Source organism: Apodemus sylvaticus, chromosome 15 (assembly GCF_947179515.1).
Source record: "Apodemus sylvaticus chromosome 15, mApoSyl1.1, whole genome shotgun sequence".
In the NCBI taxonomy this organism is placed as follows: Eukaryota; Metazoa; Chordata; class Mammalia; order Rodentia; family Muridae; genus Apodemus; species Apodemus sylvaticus.
In genome coordinates, this window is record NC_067486.1 from 75,680,853 (window position 1) to 75,707,485 (window position 26,633).

Here is a 26,633-nt window from a genome sequence, read left to right on the forward strand (position 1 = left end):
AAGGAGGAAGAAGAGGACGAAGAGTTGGTGGGAAAGAGTGGGAAGAAATAGATGTAGCATCGTGAAGACACAATAAATCCCCAGAACATAGGTACACACATTTTCTTGGTCAGATGGTGTTTCATGAACAATAGACTTTATAAATAATATAAGTTGCTAAATAAAATGTTAATAATTTAAATGTTAAACATAGACACAGTGTTGGCTTGGGAAAAATACTGGGAGGAGGTCAGCTGGGCACCCAGAGGCCAGCTGGGAGGAGGTAGCATGCACTGGTGAGTCCTGCACTGCAGAGCAGAGGATCCAGTCCGGATGCCTCTGGTGGCCTTCCAGTCTCCACCTCTGGATCAGGAACAGCCTGGGCCAGAGCGCCCCTTCTCCAGGCAGTGCAGGAGGCCAGCTGTGCACCCATAGGCCAGGTAGGAAGAGGTATCTTGCACTGGTGAGTCTGGCATTGACAACAAGACCAACTAACACCAGTGAGAACTAGATGGCAAAAGGCAAACATAGGGACATTACTAACAGAAATCAAGGCAATATGGCAGCATCTGAACCCAATTCTCCATTAACAGGATGCCCCAACACACCAGAAAAACAAGATTTGGATTTAAAATCACTGGTCATGATGCTGTTACAAGAACACATGAAGGACATAAATTTCTCTTAAAGAAATTCAGAAGAAAATGGATCAAAAGTTAGAAGCCCTTACAAGGGAAAAACAAAAATCACTTAAAGAAATTCAGGAGAATATGGGTCAAAAAATAGAAGCCAATAAGGAGGAAACGCAAAAATCACTTAAAGATATACAGGAGAACTTTGGTCAACAGGCTGAGGTCATGAAAGAGGAAACACAAAAATCTCTTAAAGAATTACAGGAAAACACAAACAAGCAAGTGAAGGAGCTAAGCAAAACCATCCAGGATCTAAAATCAGAAGTAGAAACAACTAAAAAATCACAAAGGGAGACAACTTTGGAGATAGAAAACCTTGGGAAGAAATCAGGGGTCATAGATGCAAATATCAACAACAGAATACAAGAGATAGAAGAAAGAATCTCTGATGCTGAAGATACCATAGAAAGCATGGATTCAACAGTTAAAGAAAATGCAAAATGCAAAAAGCTTGTAAAGCAAAACATCCAGGAAATCCAGGACACAAGGAGAAGGCCAAACCTATGGATTATAGGGATAGATGAGAGTAACGATTTACAACTTAAAGGGCCAGCAAATATCTTCAATAAAATTATGGAAGAAAACTTCCCTAACCTAAAGAGAGAGATGCCCATGAATATACAAGAAGCCTACAGAACTCCAAACAGACTGGACCAGAACAGAAATACCTCCTGTCACATAATAATCAAAACCCCAAATGTACTAAACAAAGAAAGAATATTAAAGGCAGTAAGAGAAAAAGGCCAAGTAACATATAAAGGAAGACCTATCAGAATCACACCAGACTTCTCAGCAGAGACTATGAAAGCTAGAAGATCCTGGGCAGATCTCTTGCAGACACTAAGAGAACACAAAACTACTATACCTAGCAAAACTCTCAATCACCATAGATGGAGAAACCAAGATATTCCATGACAAAACCAAGTTTACCTAATATCTATCCACAAACCCAGACCTACAAAGGATAATAGAAGGAAAACCCCAATACAAGGAGGGAAACTTCACCCTGGAAAAAAGAAGATAGCAGCCTTCTTTCATCAAGCCCAAAAGGAGATAAACCATCAAATATAAAAAATAACATCAAAAATGACAGGAAGTAATAATCACTATTCCTTAATATCTCTTAGCATCAATGGACTGAATTCCCCAATAAAAAGACATAGACTAACAGAATGGATACGCAAACAGGACCCTACATTTTGCTGCTTACAGGAAACACACCTCAGTGTCAAAGACAAACACTACCTTAGAGTAAAAGCCTGGAAGACAATTTTATAAGCAAATGGTCTCAGGAAACAAGCTGGAGTAGCCATTCTAATACCAGATAAAACTGACTTTCCACCTAAAGTCATCAAAAGAGACACTGAGGGACAATTCTTGCTGGTCAAGGAAAAAATACACCAAGAAGAACTCTCAATCTTGAGCATCTATGCTCCAAATGCAAGGGTACCCTCATTCATAAAAGAAACTTTATTAAAGCTCAAAGCACACATTGCACCTAACACAATAATTGTGGGTGACTTCAACACTGCACTTTCCTCCATGGACCAATCAGGAAAACAGAAACTGAACAGGGACACAGTGAAACTAATTGAAGCTTTGGATCAATTAGATTTGATTTAACATATATATATATATATAACATTTCATCCTAAAGCAAAAGAATATACCTTTTTCTCAGTACCTCATGGTACCTTCTCCAAAATCGACCATATAATTGGTCACAAGACAGACCTCAACAAATATAAGAAGATCAAAATAATCTCATGCCTCCTATCAGATCACTATGGAGTAAAAGTGGTCTTCAATAGCTACAAAAACAACAGAAAACCCACATACAAGTGGAAACTGAACAAGACTCAATGATATCTTGATCAAGGAAGAAATAAAGAAATCAAAGACTTTTTAGAATTTAATAAAATGAAGACACAACATACCCAAATCTATGGGACACAATGAAAGCAGTGCTAAGAGGAAAACTCATAGCCCTGAGTGCCTCCAAAAAGAAAATGGAGAGAGCATACACTAGCAGCTTAAGCACACACCTGAAAGCCCTGGAACAAAAAGAAGCTAATTCACCCCAGAAATGTAGATGACAGGAAATCATCACACTCACAGCGGAAATCAATCAAGTAGAAACAAAGAGAACCATACAAAGAATCAACAAATAAATCCAGGAGCTGGTTCTTTGAGAAAAATCAACAAGATAGATAAACACTTAGCCAGACTAACCAAAGGGCACAGAGTCAGTATCCAGATTAACAAAATTAGAAATGAAAAGGGGGATATAACAACAGAAACTGAGGAAATTCAAAAAATCAACAGATCCTACTACAAAAACCTATACTCAACACAACTGGAGAATCTGGAAGAAATGGACAATTTCCTAGGCAGATACCAAATACCAAAATTAAATCAGGACCAAATAGATCATCTAAACAGTCCCATAACCCCTAAAGAAAGAGAAGGAGTCATAGAAAGTCTCCCAACCAAAAAAAGCATGGGACCAGATGGCTTCAGTGCAGAATTCTATCAGACCTTCAAAGAAGACCTAACACCAATACTCTTCAAACTATTCCACAAAATAGAAACAGAAGGAACACTACCCAATTCCTTCTATGAAGCCATAATTATGCCGATACCAGAACCACACAAAGATCCAAAAAAGAAAGAGAACTCCAGGCCAATTTCCTTTATGAATATCGATGCAAAAATACTCAATAAAATTCTTGCCAACCAAATCCAAGAACACATCAAAATGATCATCCACCATGATCAAGTAGGCTTCATCCAATGGATGCAGGGATTGTTCAATATAAGGAAATCCATCAATGCAATCCACTACATAAACAATCTCAAAGAAAAAAAACATATGATCATTTCATTAGATGCTGGAAAAGCATTTGACAAAATTCAGCATCCTTTCATGCTAAAAGTCTTGGAAAGAACAGGAATTCAAGGTCCATACCTGATCATAGTTAAAGCAATATACAGCAAACCAGTAGCCAACATCAAACTAAATGGAGAGAAACTTGAAGCAATCCCACTAAAATCAGGTACTAGACAAGGCTGCCCTCTCTCTCCATATCTTTTCAATATAGTACTTGAAGTTCTAGCTAGAGCAATTGGACAATATAAGGAAGTCAAAGGGATACAAATTGGAAAGGAAGAAGTCAAATTATCACTATTTGCAGATGATATTATAGTATACTTAAGTGATCCAAAAACTCCACTAGAGTTACAGCTGATAAACAACTTCAGCAAAGTGGCTGGTTATAAAATCAACTCAAGCAAATCAGTTATCATCCTTTTTTTTTCTTTTTCTTTTTTTTAAATTTTCTATATTCTTTGTTTACATTCTAAAAGCTTTCCCCTTTCCTAGTCCCCCCCCACACATGTCCCATAAGTCCTCTTCTCTCCATCCATTCTCCTATCTTTCCCCCTACCTTTTCTCTGTCCTGGTACTCCCCTATAATGCTGGATCAAACCTTTCCAGGATTAGGGCCCTCTTCTTCCTTCTTCATGGGAATTATCAGTTGCCTTCCTATACTCAAAGGACAAGCAGGCTGAGAAAGAAGTTAGGGAAATGACACCCTTCATAATAGCCACAAACAACATAAAGTATCTTGGTGTGACTCTAACCAAGTAAGTGAAAGATCTATATGACAAGAACTTCAAGTCTCTGAAGAAGAAAATGGAAGACCTCAGAAAATGGAAAAATCTGCCATGCTCTTGGATTGGCAGGATTAACATAGTTAAAATGTCCATCTTGCCAAAAGCAATCTACAGATTCAATGCAATACCCATCAAAATCCCAACTCAGTTCTTCACAGAGTAAGAAAAAGCAATTCTCAAATTCATCTGGAATAACAAAAAAAAACAGGATATCTAAAACTATTCTCAACAATAAAAGAACTTCTGGGGATAATTATTTGGAATGTAAACAAAGGATATAGAAAAGAAAAATACTGGGCTTTGATTAGCAAAAAGAGAAATAAGAGATTTGGGGGATTTGCCTGGTTACATAACAAAATATTGTGTGCATATGTGGTTGATGACCTTGTGTACTTGATTATACATGACATGCTAATAAAATAAAATAACTATAAAACTATTGAAGCATCCAGGTAAATTGTTACTTAAGGTAAATTAATAAATAAGGCAGCTATTGAATATCTGAAAAACAAGTCTGAACAATAATTAAGGAAATAAAAAAAATTATATATTGCCTTAACTGTAAATCTTACTTATATCATCAGAGTCTAAACAATGAAATCTAAGTTCAGAAGAAGGCCATTTCATATATGGCCACGTAAGTCTCATGTTTTCAATTTCATTCATCTCCCTTGGATCCAGATGTATCAAGAAACTAATAATGAAGGTGATACCACAGACACTTTAAGGTCAAATGTACATTACACCAATTAAGACAAATCTAACTTCAAATCTTTCTACAATATTCTGGCATGTGGTGGCTTGACTTTTGCTTGAACAGAGACACCTATTGCGAGTTCACTACTCCTCTTCACAACCTATTCCATTCTTAGGTACTTCTAATCAACCGCTGAGCCATTCTTACAAGGAGCTTAACATCCATTTGTTTGTTCTATGTTCTTTGCATGTATATTCTATCTAATATACCTCCCTCTTCCACAGAAGGAGTCATGAACATTGGACAGTGTTATCAATGACTATACTCTCTATGTTAAATTGTTCTTAGGCCCTCTGATCATTTTTTAATGTTATGGTCATATATCCTGGTGATGGGTGGGGCATCTTGAAGGTACTTGATCCCATTCTTGTGCTTCTTAAAATGTAGCAACATAAAAGAAATGAATGTCAGGTGAAGAGAAAAATATATGAAAACCAAAGTTTCTGGATTCCATATAGGAATCACTGTGTGTTGTGGCTTGTCTCCTTCCTTGGGCCTCTCTTGGGCCTTTTTGGCAATAGGCACGATAGTTGGCCTTTAGAAGTACGTATGATGATCTGCACATTCTTCCTCTAACCTTTTTAATTTTGCTAGTTCCAGCTCCTCTCAGATCTAACCTCCTTCCCTATCCACGGCCTCTTTTTCTTTAAATCTACATCCAAATTGTGCTGCTTATATACTTTTATATTGTGGAGCCTTCTGCTAGAGTTTAGCCAAGTTACGAAGGGATAGAGCATTATCGTACATTGAGCATTGTCTCCATGAACTATCCATAACAGTCACAATGTGCCAGTTTAGGCATATAATTTGAGAGATATGGGCTGGAGAGATGGTTCAGTGACTAAGAGCACCAATTCTTCTTCTGAAGGTCATGAGTTCAAATTCCAGCAACCACATGATGGCTCACAACCATCCATAATGAGATCTACTGCCCTCTTCTGGAGGGTCTGAAGACAGCTATAGTGAGTGAGTGGGGCCAGAGTAAGAAGAAAAATGTATCTAAAGACAGATACAGTGTACTTACATATAATACATAAATAAATCTTTAAAAAATATTGAGAGATACAACTTGAGTGCCCACCCCTCTTTTAGGAGTCAAAAGGGAATCATAACTATGTCACATTTTCACAACCCTGAATATCAAATAACTACAGGATGAAACCACTTTCCCATGACTCATCCTAGTCACAAGGAGATCTCCTGATTATCTGATATGTTTTAATCTGCTGGCTCTGTAAGTATTCTCTCCTTCTTATCCTCTATTCATTTCTGTTTCTCCACTCTCATTCAGACCACACTGAAGAGAGTAGCCTGCCACATGGCTTTCTTCTCTCTCTCTCTCTCTCTCTCTCTCTCTCTCTCTCTCTCTCTCTCTCTCTCTCTCTCAGCAAATGTGATTAAAGAACTTTGAGTAGGGATGTTTTTTGCACAAATATTCAGACAGTCTCTTAGCAGTAAATGGCTGTCGCGTCTATTGTCTGTCTGGCTCTGAGTTCTATTATCTGTTGTGAATTGGTGCAGGGCTCTGGAAAACCATTTTTAGGCAGCCTCATTACTCTCTTCCACACATTCTGCTCCATCTGAGAGCTGCTGCTGTGATTGCTGGGTAATGTTTGCCATTAGGCAGGGCACATAAAGGAATCAAGCTATGACTAATTCACTTGATGGCTGTGTGCCCTGTGTCACACTCATTAACACATCTCCACTCTGTTATTAAAGAGAATCACAGAGCAGACCTCACATTCATGTCACCGGCCCCCTTACTTTTCTGTCTGAGTCACATTCTTATTGTTGACTTGCTGCAAGTACTCTTACAGTCTACCCTAGCCCTCTTCTTCCCTATAACACTCATCAAGTCTATATCTGATAAATGTGTACTAAAGGCCACTGCTGAGAAGCCTTTAGGTTTTCACAAAATGGAAGCTCAATGCTCCTTAAAGAGTCAAGCAATCTGTTTTCAGCTGAAGGGTCATCCAGAATTTCTCCTAGAACTTCCAAGAGCAAAATATTTGCAGACTGTGTTAAATATGCCTAGCCCCTTTGAAGCTGTTATTTCATTTGAGAATATAGAAAACCTTGGTGGACAATAAGCACTAAACGGCTATGTTATTATAGAAAAAATACGAATAACTTACCTAGAATGTTGGACAGAGCATCTTTGAAGGTCTCAAACTGAATGAGAGCAATGTAATAATGAAAAGTGAAGGAAAATTTTTCCATCAGATATTTTATAATTAGTGCATTAATCTTTACATTCAATTAAATGCAACTATATAGTCCAAAATTCCAAGGCTTTGGAGTCCCCATGCTGAGTATGTTTTTCAATTATCATGTGTGCCTCAGAGAAACAGGGGATGGGGGATAGGATAGGGGGGTTCAGGGGGGGGACTAGGAAAGGGGATAACATTTGAAATGTAAATAAAGAAAATATCTGATAAAAACATTATCATGTGTGTGTTCATGACAGGTATGTGTGTGTCATGATACACATGTGGAGGTCAGAGGGACAACCGTATGGAGTTGGTTCCTTCCTTCCACTTTTGCGTGAGTTTCAGGGACTGAACTCCAGTAGCTAGGCTTACATAGCAAACATTTTATCTCTTGAGTCATACTGCTGGCCCCTTGATGACCAGTTCTATTGCATACCAATACCCAGACAAACTTCATTTCTCAGTTCTTGAAGGATTCTACAAATGAATATCATAAAGGTGGACAAGGCTTGTGAGTTCACTTGCATGGGATATGTTGCAAGCATATCACTGCAGATGTATGAATATTGTTTGCCTCTTCCTTTGCCGTCCATATGTGTATATCTGGTGAGACCAGAATATCTATACAACCTAAGGCACTAATCAACATTGCCGTAAGAGTGCTTGCAGCAAGTCAACAAAAAAGATCTAAACTTCTTTGAATTGATTCTAGATAAAATTTTATCATAAAATTACTGAGATATTATAGAATTTTTAAAACCACTATAATTTGAACTATCTTGATTCATCTAGCCTTCATTTGCTCTACATGTATTGTGAATTTGAAGCAGTTTTAGAAATGAAAACTAGATGTACCCAAGCAAAATGAAAGAAAATATATTAAACTTCTAGCCAAAAGTTTATAAACACCCAAAGGTAAGAATTTTTCTATGTGCCAGCTAATGGTTGAAAATTGGTATTTTACTGCACAAAGAAAGACATTTGGTCTTAAAGGCTAGTGGAATTTGAAATGTACTATATTCTTTGATTACCAAGCTGTGTGTGTATGGTTCAGAACTAGGCCCATTCAGAACTGTGCCTCTTGATTATTTATACAAAAATGGTCAATGAGCACGTGAAAAGTATGAATTCTAATGCCACATTTTCCTCTGACCTACAAAAAGCATGTAGCTTATCTAAAGTTTCTTATTCAGAGATAAAACCTGAGCAAAGTTCATTGGTGGACTGATGGCTGAAAGATCTGTATTTGTAAAGATATAATACATCCATATTATTTGCAACAAATAGAGTTCTCATCCATAAAGAAAGAATCAGGAAACGTAATGTGGTTGTATACACCTAGAATTCCAGCAATTGGGATCCTGGGACAGAAGAATCAAGAGTTGCAGGCCAATCAGAGGTACAGGATATGATTCTGTCTATGAAAGAAAGGTCAATCTCGACTGTTGCATAGCATTACCAGGACATATGTACATTGTTTGTGAGTTCCACAAATGACCTTGTTTCAAAATAAGTAACTTAAAAAGACTCATAAGTTCACCTATATTGTGAGACTATAGATAGATAGATAGATAGATAGATAGATAGATAGATAGATAGATAGATAGATAGATATGTAGATAGGTAGATACATAGATAAAGATAGAGGTATACATACTATATATACATAAATTTTAGAATATATATTAAAAATAATTATATATATTTTAGAAATACATATATACATATAATATATGTATATATTCTCAAATGACAAGGAAAATTATTTGAATTAGTTCTATGGGAGAGAAACAGAAACATAGAAGCTTAAATGGTAGTAAGCTCACACGAAGAAAAAAGAACTGAGTCGGCAAGATTTAAGATGAGAATGAAGCTGGACTTTAAACAGCTAGCCACACATGTCTTTTCCCTTCTGTTTTCCTTTTTCTGCATTTTCTCTCTCTCTCTCTCTGGCCTTCCTTTCCTTTTGCTGTAAATTAACTCCTTCCAAACAATAGAAAGGGTTTCTGTATTTTTCACCAGAAACAAAAGACTGGCTATCTTTCTCACACTTCTGGGAATCCCAGAACGATGTCAGAATGGACAGCCATCTGGGTGTTAACAAGCTCTCCCAGGAGCCTCACAAGCTTGAGTGCTAGGTTTCTACCTGATGATGCTGTTTTGTGGAAGGTTATGGGACCTGTAGAAGTGGAACTTTCCTGGAGGAAGTGGACCACTGAGGGCGGCCCTTTTACAGTCTGGCCCCACTCCCTGCTCTTGCCAATGGCAAAGCTGATTCCCTCCTTTTGCCTCTCCTCCTGCACACCTTCCCCAACATAATAAGATAATCCTCTTGAACTTTAAGTCAGGATAAAGCCTTTGATCCCTTAAATTGATTCTTCTTGGGTATTTGATCATGGCAATAAGAAAAGTAAATAATTTGCAAGGCATAGTCTAGATTTCCCCTTAAAGCAGGGTTGGGTATAGAATTCCAGTCCAATCTATAGAGGATGAGAACCATGGAACAATAAACCATGCCACAGAAGACATGGGAGATCATGGTTTCCTCAACTAGTAACCAGTTGGTTGAAATGAGAACAGAAAGAGCTTCTTCCTTCAAGAAAGAAAGATATGGGTCGTAGACCAGGTATATGTCCTCTTTAAACAAGACCCTAGGGTAAGTCTATCCTGAAAAGCAGGGATAAAAATGAATTCAGTATTGTGATAAGAATCAGATGACTGGTGGATTTCCAGCTTTCTCTTAAAAAAAAAAAAAAAAAAAAAAAAAAAAAAGGCCCTGTGATCTAATTCCTCCGTGCATTTCTCATTGTTTGAGTAACTTTCTAACCAAACAGATTACTTAGGCAAGCTGGGTATTTCTTTGCCCATTGTCTCTCAAAAGGCCCCATTAAAGGGTAAACAAGTATAAACCAGGAACATTCCAACTAGATTTCTAAGAATCCACTTTGTTCTACATTCTAGGTTAGAATCTGCCAGGAAGAACTCCTGTGAGGGGCCAGTGAGAGGACTCAGCAGGTAAAGGCACTAGTAGTTGACCTGGAGGAGCCGAGTTTAATCTTCTAGTCCCCAAGTGATAGAAGGGTAGAATCTTCTACCTGCAAGTAGTAGAAGAGAACCAACTTCCACAAGTTGTCATTTGAGTTATCTTTACACACACACACACACACACACACTCATACCATAAACATAGATCAGCAATTCTCAACCTATGTATGGTGACCCATTTCCAGGTTGCATATCAGATACCCTGGAGACCAGATGTTTACATTATAATTCATAAAAGTAGCAAAATTACAGTTATGAAGTAGCAACAAAAGTAATTTTGTGGTAATTTTGTGGGCATCACCACAACATTATGAACTGTATTAAAGGGTCACAGCATTAGGAATGTACAGAACTACTGTTATAGATGATGGATGATAATTAATTTGATGATAGATAGATAGATAGATAGATAGATAGATAGATAGATAATAGATAGATAAGCAGATAGACAGACCAATGGGTAAGTGTGGAAAAATAAGAACTCCAGTAAAATTTTTGTAAGACAAAAGTAATTTGTAAAATCAAAGCAACTACATAGTGTCCAGAGGCTTGTTACATAGCAAACCAAGAGAGCAAGTTGGGATTTTTTTCTGAGACTCAAAAATTGCAGTAGTTTACTGGTGAAATTTATATTCATTACCAAGTATTGTAATACCGTTGCATTATTTTGAATGCAGTTTCTCTGATCTCTCTTGTCTCTCTTATACCTACATTAAATTTAATGCTTCTGCACTACATCGTACTGTTTTCTGTTCTAAGAAAGATTTTCACAGTGGTGACCTAGTTGATGACAGGTAGAGATGCTAAGTTCATTGGTTGACTATAGAGTACTTTCAAAGAACAAGATCAGGATGAAGTGGACAGAAAGAAACAGAGGAGAAGACAGGGCAAAGCTAAGATTAAATCAGGGCACTGACTTTCCTCTGAAATAATACAAGTCTCAGCATCCTCCATAGAAGAAAATTTTCCTTATAATTTTTTTTTGCTCGAAAGGATATATTAACTATCAGTTATTTGGGTAACATCTAAAAGCAGTCTAAAAGAGTAAAATAATATTACTCTTATTATTCAAAAAAAGTATTACATTCAAGTTAATTTCCCAATTTTGATAATTGTGCCTTGTTTATATAAAAGAAGATTCTTACATTTAGTGTCCACCTCAAAGTTAGGATTTGCATCTTAGTCTCAGATAATTAAAAGCGATTGGAACTTTAGAGAGGGAGAAGGGAAGGAACACGGGAGGGAAGGAAGAAGGGCAAGGAAAGAAGGGAAGCTAGAGAATATCATACTAAGTGAGGTAACCCAGACTCAAAAGGTGAATCATGGTATGCACTCACTAATAAGTGGATATTAACCTAGAAAACTGGAATACCCAAAACATAATGCACACATCAAATGAGGTACAAGAAGAAAGGAGGAGTGGCCCCTGGTTCTGGAAAGACTCAGTGAAACAGTATTCAGCAAAACCAGAACGGGGAAGTGGGAAGGGGTGGGTGGGAGGACAGGGGAAGAGAAGGGGGTTTGCGGGACTTTCGGGGAGTGGGGGGGCTAGAAAAGGGGAAATCATTTGAAATGTAAATAAATTATATCGAATAACAGAAGAATAAAACTGTCACTTCCAGAAAGACACATTCAATGCTTCTCTTTTCATCCTGCTAAGTTCAAGGAAAACTCCAGTGCTTTATCCATAAAACAAGCATGTGTGAAGGGTGAGACAGGCAGGTGTTCTAGAGCACTGCTTCTCAACCTGTAAGTCAGGACCCCTTTGGAGTCGAATGACCCTTCCACGGGGGTTGCTTGAGCTCACCAGAAAACACAGATATTTACATTATGGTTCATAATAGTAGCAAAAATATATTTGTAAAATAACAATGAAAATAATTGTATTGTTGGGTATCACCACAACATGGGAACTGTATTAAAAGGTCACAGCATTAGGAAGGTTCAGATCCACAGCATTAGGAAGGTTCAGATCCACTGCTCTAGACTGACTACAGTGGTAAGTTTTTTAGGTTCGATTTCCTTCCTATCATTCAGACATATTGTGTAGAAGGTGAAAGTCCAGAAATGTCAGTGGACACAGATGAAAATAAATACATGCAGCCTCATCAAAGCTTTTTCCAGCGAGCCCTGAGTCTGGATGGGAGAAGACAGAATACTCTCGGTACGAGGTATTCTAAAACATTCACCTAAATGTCGTATGAAACAACCTATGCCCATGTTGCCTTCATCTGGATCTAATGAGGTGCCTTGAGCCCCCTGCATGATTAGCACCTGACAAGGTCAGCTTGGGGCTGGAACCTTAATGCCTCCATGGTTATACATTACATTCCATAACTTTAATATAAATCAGAAAAAGGCTGGGCTCCCATACCTATTTGTTAGAAATGCTGAGCTTCTCTAATTCTCCTCTGTGGTCAGATCACAAAATGTCTGCTATAGAGAACTAATATCACTGCCTGTGGTGCTGAGAACATTATCATCCTCAACATCAGCCAGTGTGGCAAATAAAAATCAGTAGCATGGAATTCTTGTTTCCTCCAGCCAAGCAGGTAACATCAAAGACTTCCACAAAGGAACTAACTGGGCTTCTCAGCTCAACCTATGCAGAAAGATGGGCTCACTCACCCTGGTGTGTTTTGATAGACATCAGCCCATTTTCCCACCAGAGTAAATCCCAAAAGGAGGCTGAAATTGGTTTCAGATACAGATCCACATTTTTTAACACCCTTGGTGTTCAGACCTCAGTGATGGGGATACTCATGCCAAGTACTAAGATCTTAAACTGAAATGCAAAAAAGACAATTAATAAACATCACCACCAATGTGGAATGGTTGTCAAAATAATGTGGCACTGTATGAGGCAGCTTGAAAGTGCTTCAGTGAACAATTATGAACATTGCCTCGTAGGCAGATGAGAAAAAGAATGAAGTTCCACCAAGAAATATAAACCCCATTTAAAAGTTTATAAAATTAAAGCTGCTAACCATTGAAAGCCAAGAAGGAGAAACAATGCCATATCCACCAGGGAGAAAAGCATTTCAGTGGTCAGGGACTCAGAGGCCAGAAGAAAATGACAGTTCTTAAAGGCTTACAGAAAATTGTCAACCTCAAATGCAATATTCAGTGAAAATATTTTTCATAATGGTTCAAGAAAATTAACAGAATTTGCCAAAGAAAGCCATGGCAGAATAGCTAAGGGACTCACTAAAGAAAAAAATTTGAACATCAGAATGCAAAGTATAGAAAACAAAGTATGTCAATATAGTAAATTATGCTTAACATTTTTATTTTCCAAGTAGTCACACTATGTTTACTGATAAAATATAAAATATTATAGCAGTGACTGATATGTATGCAGAATAATTTTTTAATTATAACTCAATAGTAACAGCTAGTAAATGTTAATAAAACTATAGCTTGTATCTCTCATTTGAGCAAAGTTATAACACCGGTAAACAGCAATAAATTCTGCATATCTAAGGTACAACTTAATGTGATGATTAATTATAGGCTAAGAAAGGGATAAGAAAGGTATAAATGTTAAGGAAAGAACAAATTAGAATTCCATACAAAGTTTGAAAAACCTATAGGATAGTAGGAATAAAAAAATAGAATTAACTACATTCAATAAACTAAAATCACAAACTGAATCCTGAGAGGTCATCACACTAAATATAAATGGTCTAAATATGTAAATTTTAAAACCAAATGCTCACAGACAAAAAAAAGGAGAAGAAAAAACACAAAAAGATCCATTCTCCCTGATTTTAAGACCTATGTTTACAGTAATCAAAATGATGTAGTGCTAGCAACATCACAGACTGATGAATTAGCTAGCTACAGAAACCAAGACAGAATCACAAATGCATGAGTTTTTAACAAAAATACATTCAATAGAGGAAAGAAAGTCTTTTCAAACAAATGTTGGAATAGTTGGATGTCCATAGACAGAAAGTGAACCTCAACTTAATTTTCATGCCCTTTGTATAAATTAACTCAGAATGGGTCAGGAATTGAGGTAAACCTCAACACCATAAAAGCATGTCCAAATTATCATTAATAACCTTGAATATCTTAGGACAGGTAACAGTTCCAAGAATTGGCACTATCAACATTCTTTTAAAATGTTTTTTAATTATTCTATTGACAATTGAAATGCTTATACATTTTATCTCCTTTTACCATCTCTTGTTTGGGGGGGGGTTAGGGTTTGAGTTGTTTAAAATAGGGTGTGGCATAGGCCAGGCATTGTCCAAAACTCACTTTGTAGGCAAAGATGGCCTTGAAATTCTTGTGTGCCTTTACCATCCAAGTCTGGGATTGCAGACACACACCACAACACTGAGTTTATCCCGTGCTGGAGATTGAACCAGGGCTTCATGAATGCTTTGCAAATGATTAATCAACTAGACTATGTTCTAGACCCTCAAACCATGTTTTATCCCATTTCCATTTCCAACAACCCCCTTCATCTTCCCATCAAGCCTCCCACCTGCTTTCCTGTACCTTTTGTTTTATTGTGACCCAGTGGGTTTCATTGGGGTTGCTTGTATGAACATGAATATAGGTTTACTTCCTAGAGCATGGGTAACTTCTTTGACCAATGCTGAGAGCAGCACTAGTGTATGAGTAGAAACAAATATTTAGAAGTCAGGTTGACAGTATGATCTTATTCCCCATAGAGCCTAAGACTTCCCAGCCATCAGTTTTTGAACAGGTTTACAATACCAGTCATGAAGTTCCTCCTGTGGAAGAGATCTCAGAGCAGATCATAAGATGGTTAGTTATCCCCATAATAGTCATATCACTATTGCAGCAATAGTCATATTATGCCTGGAAGGTTGGTATTGTAGCATACAGGTTTCACACCTGAGTTAGACTGTTGATAGATTCCCTCTCCCCACTCCCATAGGCTTGCAAGACCTCCTCTACAATCCTGAAAGGTGTCCATCATGATGGATGCTTTCAAATCACTTTCTTTTTTTTAATATTTTTATTTTCTATATTCTTTGTTTACATTCCAAATTATTATTTCCCAGATTCCCCCTCCCCATATGTCCCATAAACCTTCTTCTCTCCATCCCTTCTCCAATCACCTCCCTCCTTTTTCTCTGTCCTTATATTCAAATCAGTCTCATCTTGATGTTTCTGCGCTCTTTTGCTATCTTTAGTGTCCATCTATTCATGGTTGTCAATAAGGAGCAATGACAATATCTTTCCTTCTTTCAGGGACCTCTGAAATTCCTGGCCAACATCTCATAAGGAAATGCACATATCTAGCACTGGAATTTTGATTTAATAATCGAATAAACTACATAAGATTCCCATGCAAGTTCCCTTCATTTAAGCCCTTCTTTTAAAATTATCTTTTAATTCATTTACATAATAGTAGACTTTCCAATGGCTTTAGTAGATGTTCCATAGCTTTACATTTTGTCAGCCCCTCATCCCTTCCCATCATATCCTTCCTTCTCTACATTTAGGTCACATGTGTTCTACTATCTACCCTCCTGCAAGGCTCCCCCACCACCATCACAGAGCCTTTCCAGTTTCTTGGCCTCTATGGACATTCTAACTTAAGCATACTAGTTTAAATATTCAAAGCTAGCATCTGATATGAGAAATAATGGCATTTTCTCCTCTTTGGCTCATTCTTAATCTCCTTTTCCAGCTCCATTCATGTTTCTGAAATTTCTCATAGTGTCACTTCTCTTTACTGATGAATAGAAATTCATTGCAAGTATGAAGCAGACATGATGAAAATGGGCATGGATGCACAAGTCTATTTCCAGGAATACAGATAGGTCATGCATTAGTTCTGATTTTAGCCTTCTGAAAAATTTCCACACTGATTTCCGTTGTGGCTTCACTGATTTATAGTTCCCAAACTGGAAATAAGAATCCATCTTTTCCCACATTCTAACCGACATTTCTTGTCATATATTTTCTGATGACAGCCATTCTGAATGAAGTGAGATGGAATCTCAAAGTAATTTTAGTTTACTTGTGCCCTGGTGGGACTATAAATGTGAGAACACTGAACACTTTAAAAATACCAAATGGCCAATCCTGAAAACATACATGCAAGTAATATTATTCATATATGTATGTATGTATGTATGTATGTATGTATGTATGTATGTATGTGTGCATGCACACACACTCAGAAAACAGGAGTTAATGAAAAAAGAGGCCATGAGTTCCAAAGAGCAAGGAAGGAAATATTGGAGAGTTTGAAGGGATGAAAGAGAAGGGGCAAATGATGTAATTATAATCTCAAAAACATAAATGAAGTGAATATACGTATATTTCTAATTTTGAGAACTCTTTGGTTCCATAGCCTATTATTTGATTGAATTTTTTAATTTAGTTTTTTTCTTAAATTCCTCGTGTATTCTAGTTATTAATCCTCTGTCAGTTATACATCTGCACAGTACTATCTCCTACTCTGTTTGCTGCCTCTGCATTCCATGGGCAGTTTTCTTTGCTGTACAAAAGCATTTTAATTTTATGAAGTCCATTTGTCAATTGTTGCTCTCATTTCCTGACCAACTGAAGTCTAGTAAACTGGTCACTGCTAATGCCTGTATCTTGAAGTACTCTCCTATTTTCCTTCTAGCTGTTTCTGAGTTTCAAGTTCTACATTCAGGTCTTCGATCCATTTGGAGTTAAGTTTTGTGCAAGGTGAAGCGTCAAGATCTACTTTCATTTTTCTACTTGTAGCTGTCTATTTTTACCAGAACCTTTTGATTAAAGTGCTGTTTTTCCAACCTTGTTGGTTTGTATTAGGTGGCTGTAGCCACATGGGTTTATATCTTGGTCTTCTATTCTATTCCATTAGTCCACATGTCTATATTAAACTGTTTTTATCACTACTGCACTGAAGAACAACATCAGTTATAGCAGTATCTCCAGCATATTATTTTTGCTCAAGATTGATTTGGCTAGCCAAGATCTTTTGTGATTCCATATGAATTTGTGGGGATTTTTCTTATTTCTATGAGGAAAACATTGAGATTTTTATTTGGGTTTCATTACATCCAGAACTTGCTTTTGGTAGAATAGTCATATTCAAAATATTAAATCTTCCAATCCATAATTATAGGAAGTCTTTCCATCTTCTACTTCATTGCTCAATTTCTTTCTACAGTGTTTTACATTTTTCATTACAGAAGTCACTCATATGTTTAATTAAATTTACTCCAATGGAGTTTTCAGGTTATTGATGAATGGGATGGTTTTCCTGATATCTTCTTCCTATGTATTTCTTCTTGATATACAGAAAAAAACCACTACCTTTTGTATGTTGATTTTGTATCCTGAAACTTAGCCAAAAAAAAAATGTTTGAGAGTCTAAGAGTCTCCTGTGAAGTCCTTAGGATTTGCTATGCATTGAGTCATATCATCAGCAAATAAGGAACTTCAGGTTTCCTTTTATTTCCTTGTCGACTTATTGTGTTAGTTTGAATTTTAAGTTCCAAGGTGAATAAGAATGAGAAAAGTATCACTTTGTCTTATTCCTGATTTTAGTAGAAATGCTTTGACCTTTTTTCCCCATGTAATATAATATTGGCTGTAAGATTTGCATATATTGCCTTTATTATGTTGAGATATGTTTCTTCTGTCCCATGATTCTTGAGGCTTTCTATAGTGAATGTATGTGGATTTTGTTGAAAGCCTTTTCTATATCTATGAAGGTGACTATATGATTCCTGTATCTTGGGTCCACTGATATAATTTATGTACCATGTATTGATTTGTACATGTTCAACCATCCCTGAATCTCTAGAATAAGGCCAATTTGAACAAGTCAGATGATCTTTGTGGTGTGCTCTTGAATTTGGTTTGCAAGTATTTTATAGCGCATCTTAATATTTCTGTTCATAAGGAAGATTGGTCTGTGATTTTGCTTTTATGTTAGTTATTTAAGTGGTTTGGTATCAGGATAAAACCAACTTCATAAAAATAGTTTAGTAGCATGTCCTGCTTTGTGGGATACATGTAGGATACTTTGTGGGATACTTAGAGAAGCATCAATACTAATTCTTCTTTGAAGATCTGGTAAAATTCACCAATGAATCCATCTGGGTCTGGACGTTTAACTGAGAGAGTTATAATTATAGCTTTAATCTTACTACTCGTCATACACATATTTAAATTGTTTATATTAGTTTTGGTAGATTATGCGCATCTACCAAATGCGCATTTTGGAACTTACACATTTTGTTTAGATTTTCCAATTTAGTGGAGTATATGTTTCAAAGGTATGACCTAATGATTTTTTAAACTTTATTGTGCAGCTGTCATAATAGCTCCCCTTTTATCTCTAATTTTATTTGCTTGAATATTTCTTCCTTTCTTTTGATTACTTTGGCTAAAGATTCAACAATCTTTCTCATCTTTTCAAAGAAATGGCTCTGTTTTGTTGATTCTTTGCATTGCTTTGTTTTGTTTTGTTTTTCCCAATACATTTATTTCTGATACAATCTGAACAGTTTCTTCCTATTAATTAATTTGGATCTTACCTTGTTCTTGTTGTTCCAAGACCTTAAGTTGTATCCTGAAGTCATTTGTAACACTCTGATTCCTTAATGTATACTAGGAATTCTCAACCTTCCTAACGCTGTGATCCTTTAATTCCATTCCTTATGTTGCAGTGACCACCAACCATGACATTATTTTTGATGTTATTTAATAACTGTGATTTTGATAGTATTATGAGTTTTAATGTAAATATCTACATTTTCTGGTGGTCTTAGGTGACCCCTGTGAAGGGGCTGTTCAACCCCCAAAGGGGTTGCTATACACTTCTCTCCTAAGATTGTTTACTGCACCTCACAGGGTTTGGATGTTGTGTTGTCATTTTTGAGTCTATGGATTTTTTTTTTTTTACTTCAACCTTGATTTTTTTTCTTCAGGATCTGTTCAATTGATTTCAGTTTGACCTCTGTGGTTCTACATTTTCCCTTGCTGTGGGCTTATAATTTTATTCCCTTGTGATCAGATAGAACACAAAGAACCATATCAAAGAAACCCCAAGAATCACAATGTTTTCTTTGCTATGCTTGCTGAGACTTTCTTTGTGCCCAAATATATGATCTATTTTAAAGAAAGTCATTTAGGCTGCTGGGAAGATTTTTGTTCTCTGTAAGATTTTGGATGGAATGTTTTGGAGATGTCTTCTAAGTCCATTTGATCTATGGTATAATGTAATTCAGACATTTTTCCATTTGCTTTTAGTCTGGCTGACCTGACAGTTGATGAGAGTCTGGTGTGGAAGTTGTTCATTACTATTGTGCTGGAATAAACTGTGAGTTTCCATCTAGTAGTATTTGTTTTATGAACTTGGATGCAAGTGTTTGATCTGTGCCCATTGGGACTTATAATCCTCACCTGGGGAACTGTTCTCCTATTCAATATGGAGCTACCGTCTTTATTAGTTCTATTTTTTACTCCAAATCTATTTTGATTAGAAAGTTAAGACGTTTAGTGTTCGGAGTCATTGTTGTAAGGTGTGTTCTGATTCTTCTCATTTTCTTAACATCCTTTGTTGCTTGCCTCTTCCTCCCTTTCGTGTTACTACGCTCTGGTTTAATCTTTCTTCTGGCCTCACGTGTAGATTCTTTTTCACTTTGTTCTGAAGAATTCCTTCAAGTACTTTCTGTAGAGCTGGACTTGTGATCACAAATTGTTTCCATGTAAGACAAGTCTTCTGCTGCTCTAATAGGCTTGTTTTACTTAGGGTTTGTTCCACTTCCAATATTCTTTCCTTGTTCCATATATTAGCTGGCTTAATTATGATGTATTTAAGTATGATGAGGGGGGTTCTTTTCTGGCCTGTTTGCTGGGTATTGTACTTCCCACAGCTGGATTCATACCTTTTCCCTTACTGTAAGAACTTTTTATGATTCTTTCTAAAATATTTTCTATGTCTGTAAAACTAGATTTTTCTCCTTCCTTTGTGCTCATGCTCCATAGATGTGGACTTTTTATGGTGTTCTCTATATTTTGTAATTCCCATTGTTTCCTTCTGTTTCTCTCATTGTTGAACCTGTGTGTGTGTGTGTGTGTGTGTGTGTGTGTGTGTGTGTGTGTGTTATTGATCCAGCTCACATACAATCTCTTCAAGTTCTGCTATTCTGTCCATTCTTTGATCCATTTTATTTCTGAGACTCTCCATCAAGTTTTTTTTTTTTATTTGACAGATGCCAATATGTGTATCAGCTCCCCTGGAGCACGGTGATCTGCCACGCCTCTCCCAGGAGTCCATGGCAGGCAGTGGGATGCAGTAGGTGGCTAGGGGCCAAGGTCAGGGCCACCGAGCAGGAAGTGACTGCTGTAGTAGACTCAAGCAGCTTCTAGCAAGAAGACAAAACTCTTCCCTGTAGTATTACGGGTCAATAGAAGATAGGCACTCTCAGATGATCTTTGGTGAAATAACTCATGGATTTTATTCCTTGTGGATAGGATCTTATAAACATTTTGGGGTGGGCTGGGGTGGGATTCCAAAACAGATGCTTCCTATTGGCTTGGTCTGAGATGTTAGGGATCTAACACATCTGCATGTGAAGTTGCTTTAGATTTTGTCTGTACATGACTGATTGTCACAGTCCTCTCCAAGGGTGTCATGGTCATATGTACAAGTAGCCACAGAGGCCAGGAGAGCTTTTAGAGCCCTTGGGCTTAAAGTTACTGGTGGTTGTGAATGCCAGGAACTGAACTTAATTCCATGGGAAGAGCAGCAAATACTCTTAAGCACAGAGTCATTTCTCCCACAGTTTTTCAATAATTCCTTTCCACACATTTAAAATCTTATTTCTTTACTTTTATTTTCTTTTTAGTTAGCCCAGGATTTCATCTAGCTCACTTTCACCAGATTCCATTAATGTAAAATTAGTTCTTTGAAGCGAAATTGCCTTGATTTTTCATGTTTCTTATATTCTTTTATTAGGACTTAAGCATTTGGTGCTACTTTTTGCTTGTCTCTTTGATTAGCTATATTCAGTCAACGAACTTGCAACATTTAGGCTGGACTTGAATATGGCAGAGTTGAAGTATATGTGCTATTCAGAAAATACTCCCTCAATCCATAGGTTTAAAGTGTCAACTGCTTCCTCTATGTCATTACATGAGTGTAATACTCACTGCAAAAGCAACCCAGCAGCTGGGTATTCCCACCATGCAAATACCATAGTAGCCAATTAGCTACAGTGGCCTCCTTGACTTCAGTAACCATTTGAGGAGATACACAAATATGGTATATATAGATTTTAGTTACTAGGGTTAGGCTTGGGAGGGAAACAGAGTATGTAAAGATAAGAGCTTATTACATTATTTTCTTTTAAAGGAAAAATCTATATATGGAAGAGATAGCTGGGAGGGAAAGGTTGCGGTACTATCAGATTCTGCAGAACTTCAGAGACTATTAAAATAATGGGCAGTTATAATTAAGAAGTAAAAGGAGGAGGCAGTAAAAATTCAATGGTGAGGAAAAGACATAGGAAGAAGATGGAAAGAACATGAGCTATGGATGTAAAGATAGTAGAGAGTGCTTGACAGTAGGTTGGGAGGAGAAACATGCAGGACGCTCCTTAAAACTTAACTGGGCAACAGGTAAACAAAAACAAAACCACAGTGAGACATATATGTGAGTAGAGATTAAATAATACAAAATAAGACATAATAAAAGGATACTTACATCACAGCTATGCTGAGTTGAAAGGTGCATCTCTCCAGATCCCTCTGGCTCTATACAGTTATACTTGGTGATGCAGCAGCAAGGGGTCATGGGAACCATTGGTCTGTATACCATTCATTTTTTGGTGTGGGGAGTGGGGAGGGAGGAAGTCTATTCCTAGGAGTTCTCTGGTACAGCTGGGCTTCATCTTGGTTTCCTCTGATCCTGCATGTCTGTTGAATATGAGAAGCAGCACTCTAGAAGCAATTTGTCCTTCTCTTCCCCGAGCAGCCAGGATTATCACAGTTTCTTTTTCTTTTCCAAGGTCTAGGGACTTTAATTTCTTAGCCTTTCCCGTTACCAAATTCTATCCCACCTTAGCCCCACACACATGCTTTTTCTCCTCACACACCAAATTCATCCTCATGACTCAAGGAAATGTAGCCTTCTCTTGTTACCTTGGCTCCTGGTAGCCTATGACCTTCAACGTAATTATTCCAGTAAGATTTAAAGAATCTTAGTGAACAAAGAAATTTCCTTCCTGAAAAAAATAAAGATGTACCATTTGTCAACAAAACTCACTTGTTTGTCTTGCACTCACTTGAGATAGCTGCATGTGTCAAGAGCTGCATCTTGACGCAGCTAATAAGCTGTCCTGATCTTTTGGTTTTTCTGAATCATCTCTAATATCTTCCTCTTCAAAAGAGTCACATCTGGAGAAAATAAAGAAGTTTCAACAGTCTATTCTTCAAAACATCGCCATCAACAGTAGGAATATGTGACACTCACTCTCCACCTTTCTTGTTATCCACTGTTGCCTAAGTGGCAATGGTCCATGTGGCAATAGACTGAACATGATCCCTATTACAGAATGAACTGTATCGATATCTCACCTTCTAAAAATCAGAGCAAATCCTAGGTCCACTATCTCAGAATAGTATAATGGAGTCCCTAGAATTTGCTTTCATCTAATAGGATTGGTATCAATTTGAGAGTGAGAGATTCAGACACAAACATACATGGTGGAAAGACCATATGAAGAGATAGAGAAGACAGCCATTGACAGGCATGCAGAGGTTCTCATAAGTCAACCATAGCAGCCTCTGAATCTCACTCCCCTAGCATCCAGAATCAAAGTACGAAGCTGTTATTAAAAGTGTGCATTTTGTTATCCTTGTTACAGCAATCCTAGCACATGTAGTCAATGTATCTAATCAACCATGGCAATTTTGTTCTTTCAGGATTTTCTTTTTCGCCTATTACAGTGAGGTACAAGGGGAGTCTTTTGTCCTTTAAAAAAAAATGACTCTTCTTTTTGCTATAGTCATTACTTTATGAAGACATGATGTCTGGATCTACAGATACTGAAACTCAGAGGAACAAAAAAGAAAATCTTAGGAACACTAGTTTTAACTTTTGACATCTAAAAGTTACTATTAACTCAACTCCAGGACTGACTCAACTTAGCCATCTTCTCATGTGCCCTCTTATACACAGCTGACAGCATCAAAACTGCTGTCCCTCTAAGCATCCCACTCACCCTTTTCCTGGAGGGTCAGTCTTTTTCTTTTTTCTGGAATACGGAAGATTCGTTCTAAGAGGCACGATTGTAGTAGTCACACAAATGTATTTAAGCCCATAAGAAATCTAAAAGAAAAAGAAGAGTGGTGAACCACGGAGTGGAGGTGGGGGTTAGATATTAGATGGTACCTAAAGTCACCTAGTAGAAAGCGTTCACCCTCCCCATGTCATAATATATTAATGCCTTTAGTCAAGAACATTTATCAACACAGTTTATATTCCTGTTAGGGTCATTTCCATGAAATGGGAAATGGAGACATGAACCTGAGTCTTGACTCATGATTACTTATTGGAAAATAGAGACTGTGTTCATTCACTCCCTTTATGGTAGAACCAACAAATTAAATCCTCGCTGTTGCTTCGGGTGCCAAGAGTGTCAAGACAGTTTCCTGTCAACTCCCCACTATAGCAGGTCTATATTATTAGGGAGCACTTGAAGAAAAATCGGTACTTGACACTTGTTGGCCATCAGAAAACATCTGACTCTCAGAGCAGTGCATGCTGGCACAAGCCCCTTTCTGGCTGGTTGTCATGACGTAAGAAAGCTCTCTGGTACCACTGAGCCACAGTCTGTTGCCTCCTTCCCCTTGAGCCTTGTTTCTCCCAGTGTGGCTGAACCACACTGACATGATTGGTAGCAAGTGAAGTCATCTGTCTAAACCACGCAATTCTTAACTAGAGTGAGGAGGAGCAAGCAAAATAAACCTTGAGTTTTTTGGGTTTTTTTTTTTAATTTTTCTTTTTATATTTGTGTTTTTTCAAAGAGAGCCAAGAAATCATTATTTTCCTTCCAGGTGCCCAAGAGCTGAAAAGCCACTTTTGAGGGCGCCAATGCCACCGTCTCCGTATTGTTGCTGCCTCGCTGAAGGGTGGGTAGGGACTGGCAGTTAGACAGACCATGTTTTAATTGGCCTCCTCCTAGAAGCAGAAGGGCCAAATGTTTGCGGGATGCTTATTCAAGCCAGTTTCAGAGCAATAAAAGTGCATCTTTGATACACAGAGTTTATGTTCTTCATAAAAATGCTAATTGCAGTCTCTGCTGAAAGCGGTGGTGAGAATGCTTTTCCCCTCAGGCTTTTTAATATGAATATAGCAGTGCTGTGTAGGTGACCTTGTATTCATTAAGAGGTGGCTAAGCTTAAGTCCTTGGCAGCCCCCACACTAAGGGCTCTACCACTGTGATTCAAAAACATTCTCTTCGTGGAAAACTGGAAAGCAATGTATTTGTTTCCTTCTTTTTTTCTTTTTAATCTCTTACTACAAACACACAGGGGGAGATTACAATATTTTTTCCTTCTGTGAGTATGTTTTTCCAAGGTCAGTTTGGAGGTTCTTCCTATTTGGCTGAGAAAAAACTGGAGCCCCAGTAACTAACTGTGTTCACAGCCCTCTTTGTGGCTTGGAAACCTTCCCCACCTACAGATGCTACAAGAAGTTGCTGATGTTTTTCCAGGGCCCCACTGTTTGCTCCTCTGCTACAGACAAGGAAGACAGAGTGATGGGTGAGGTTTTATTTGTCCTGCAGGATGAGTCATGACACAAAAGTTTCCAACACAGTATTCTGGGGGCTTTCTTTCCTTTGCCTACCCTACCCCCATCATCCCTTTTGACATTTGGGTCTTCAGGCAGGCTTCCATTCAACCCCCTCCCCCAACCATCCTCTCCCTCAAATCTCAAAATATAATAAGAACTCTTTTTAAAAATTCAATTCCCCACAATTGCACTCAAGTTACTCTGGGAACGTGTTTAAAGGGCAAGGGTTTTGAAACACGATCAACAAAGTAATCAGTTCTGGATTACACTAAATAGCATCCTTCCAGATGCAGCCAAGCCTTAAGAGGAAAAACAGCTTCCTTCACCCCGCCCTCCATGAATGAGAATCTGTGTCTCAAAACTTTTTATTGAAAATATCCCAGTGGTGCCTGTCTTTCCAGTAGGGGAATATGCTGTCTTTCTCAGAACTGAGACTCTTCTTCGGTCCAGCTGTAGCCAGGTATTGCTCAACAATTTGGTCTGTTTTCTGATGAAAAATGGCATCTCCATAGCAGGCATTCCTAGGAATTCTGTGTGTTTGGCTTTCTGTTCAATTTTTAAGAGTAAAGTGAGAGACCTGTAAATCTAAAGGAATTAGAACACAGCTAAATAAAACATCATATTCCTACACAATCTCCTTCCTAATATGGAAATCTACAGGCTCAGAACCTGATTTCTAGGGCTTGGGAAATGACTGAGGTGGTAAAGTTTTTGCCAGGTCAGAATGAGGATTCAAGTTAGTATCTGTAATGCCCATATAAAATTGGGGTCTTGTATTACATGTGTGTAACCTCAGCGCTGGGGGATTATAAATGGGTGAATCCTCAGCCTCCATGGGTCAGCCAAGTCAGTCAAATCAGTAAGCTCCAGGCTCAGTATGAGACTTTGTCTCAAAAAATAAAGTGGAGAGCTACTGTGGAAGACACTTAGCATTGATCTCTGGCCTTCATTGATCACGGGGCATGTATACCCACACACACAGGTGTATGCATGTACACCACATACACAAACACACATAGAGAGAAACCTGGATTTCTAGTGTTCCTGTTATCTTGTCTGTTTAGTTGTAACATGTACAAAGCTCAGGGATTTTTTTGTTTTGGTTTTGGTTTTGGTTTTGGTTTTTTGGTTTTTGGGTTTTTGGTTTTTGGGGTTTTTTTTTTTTGGTTTTTTGTTGTTGTTGTTGTTGTTGTTTTGTTTTGTTTTTTGCTCTTTCCAATCTACAATCTGGTCAAAGAGGATGAAGGACTAGGGAAGTAGTCCTGGTGACGGAGTTACTGCTTTTCATTACTCTGCTCTGTCAGTCCAGATCACATAAGAAATGCCTACATGAAACCACTGTATCTAACCAGGGAACCCGGTAGTCTGTGGACTGCATCTTCAAGAACAACGAGGTCCATAAAGATCAATCATGTTCATTATTGTGTATTAGAGAAAGCAGGGGATCTACTTCAAAGAAGATTTCTTCTCATCCTCACTTT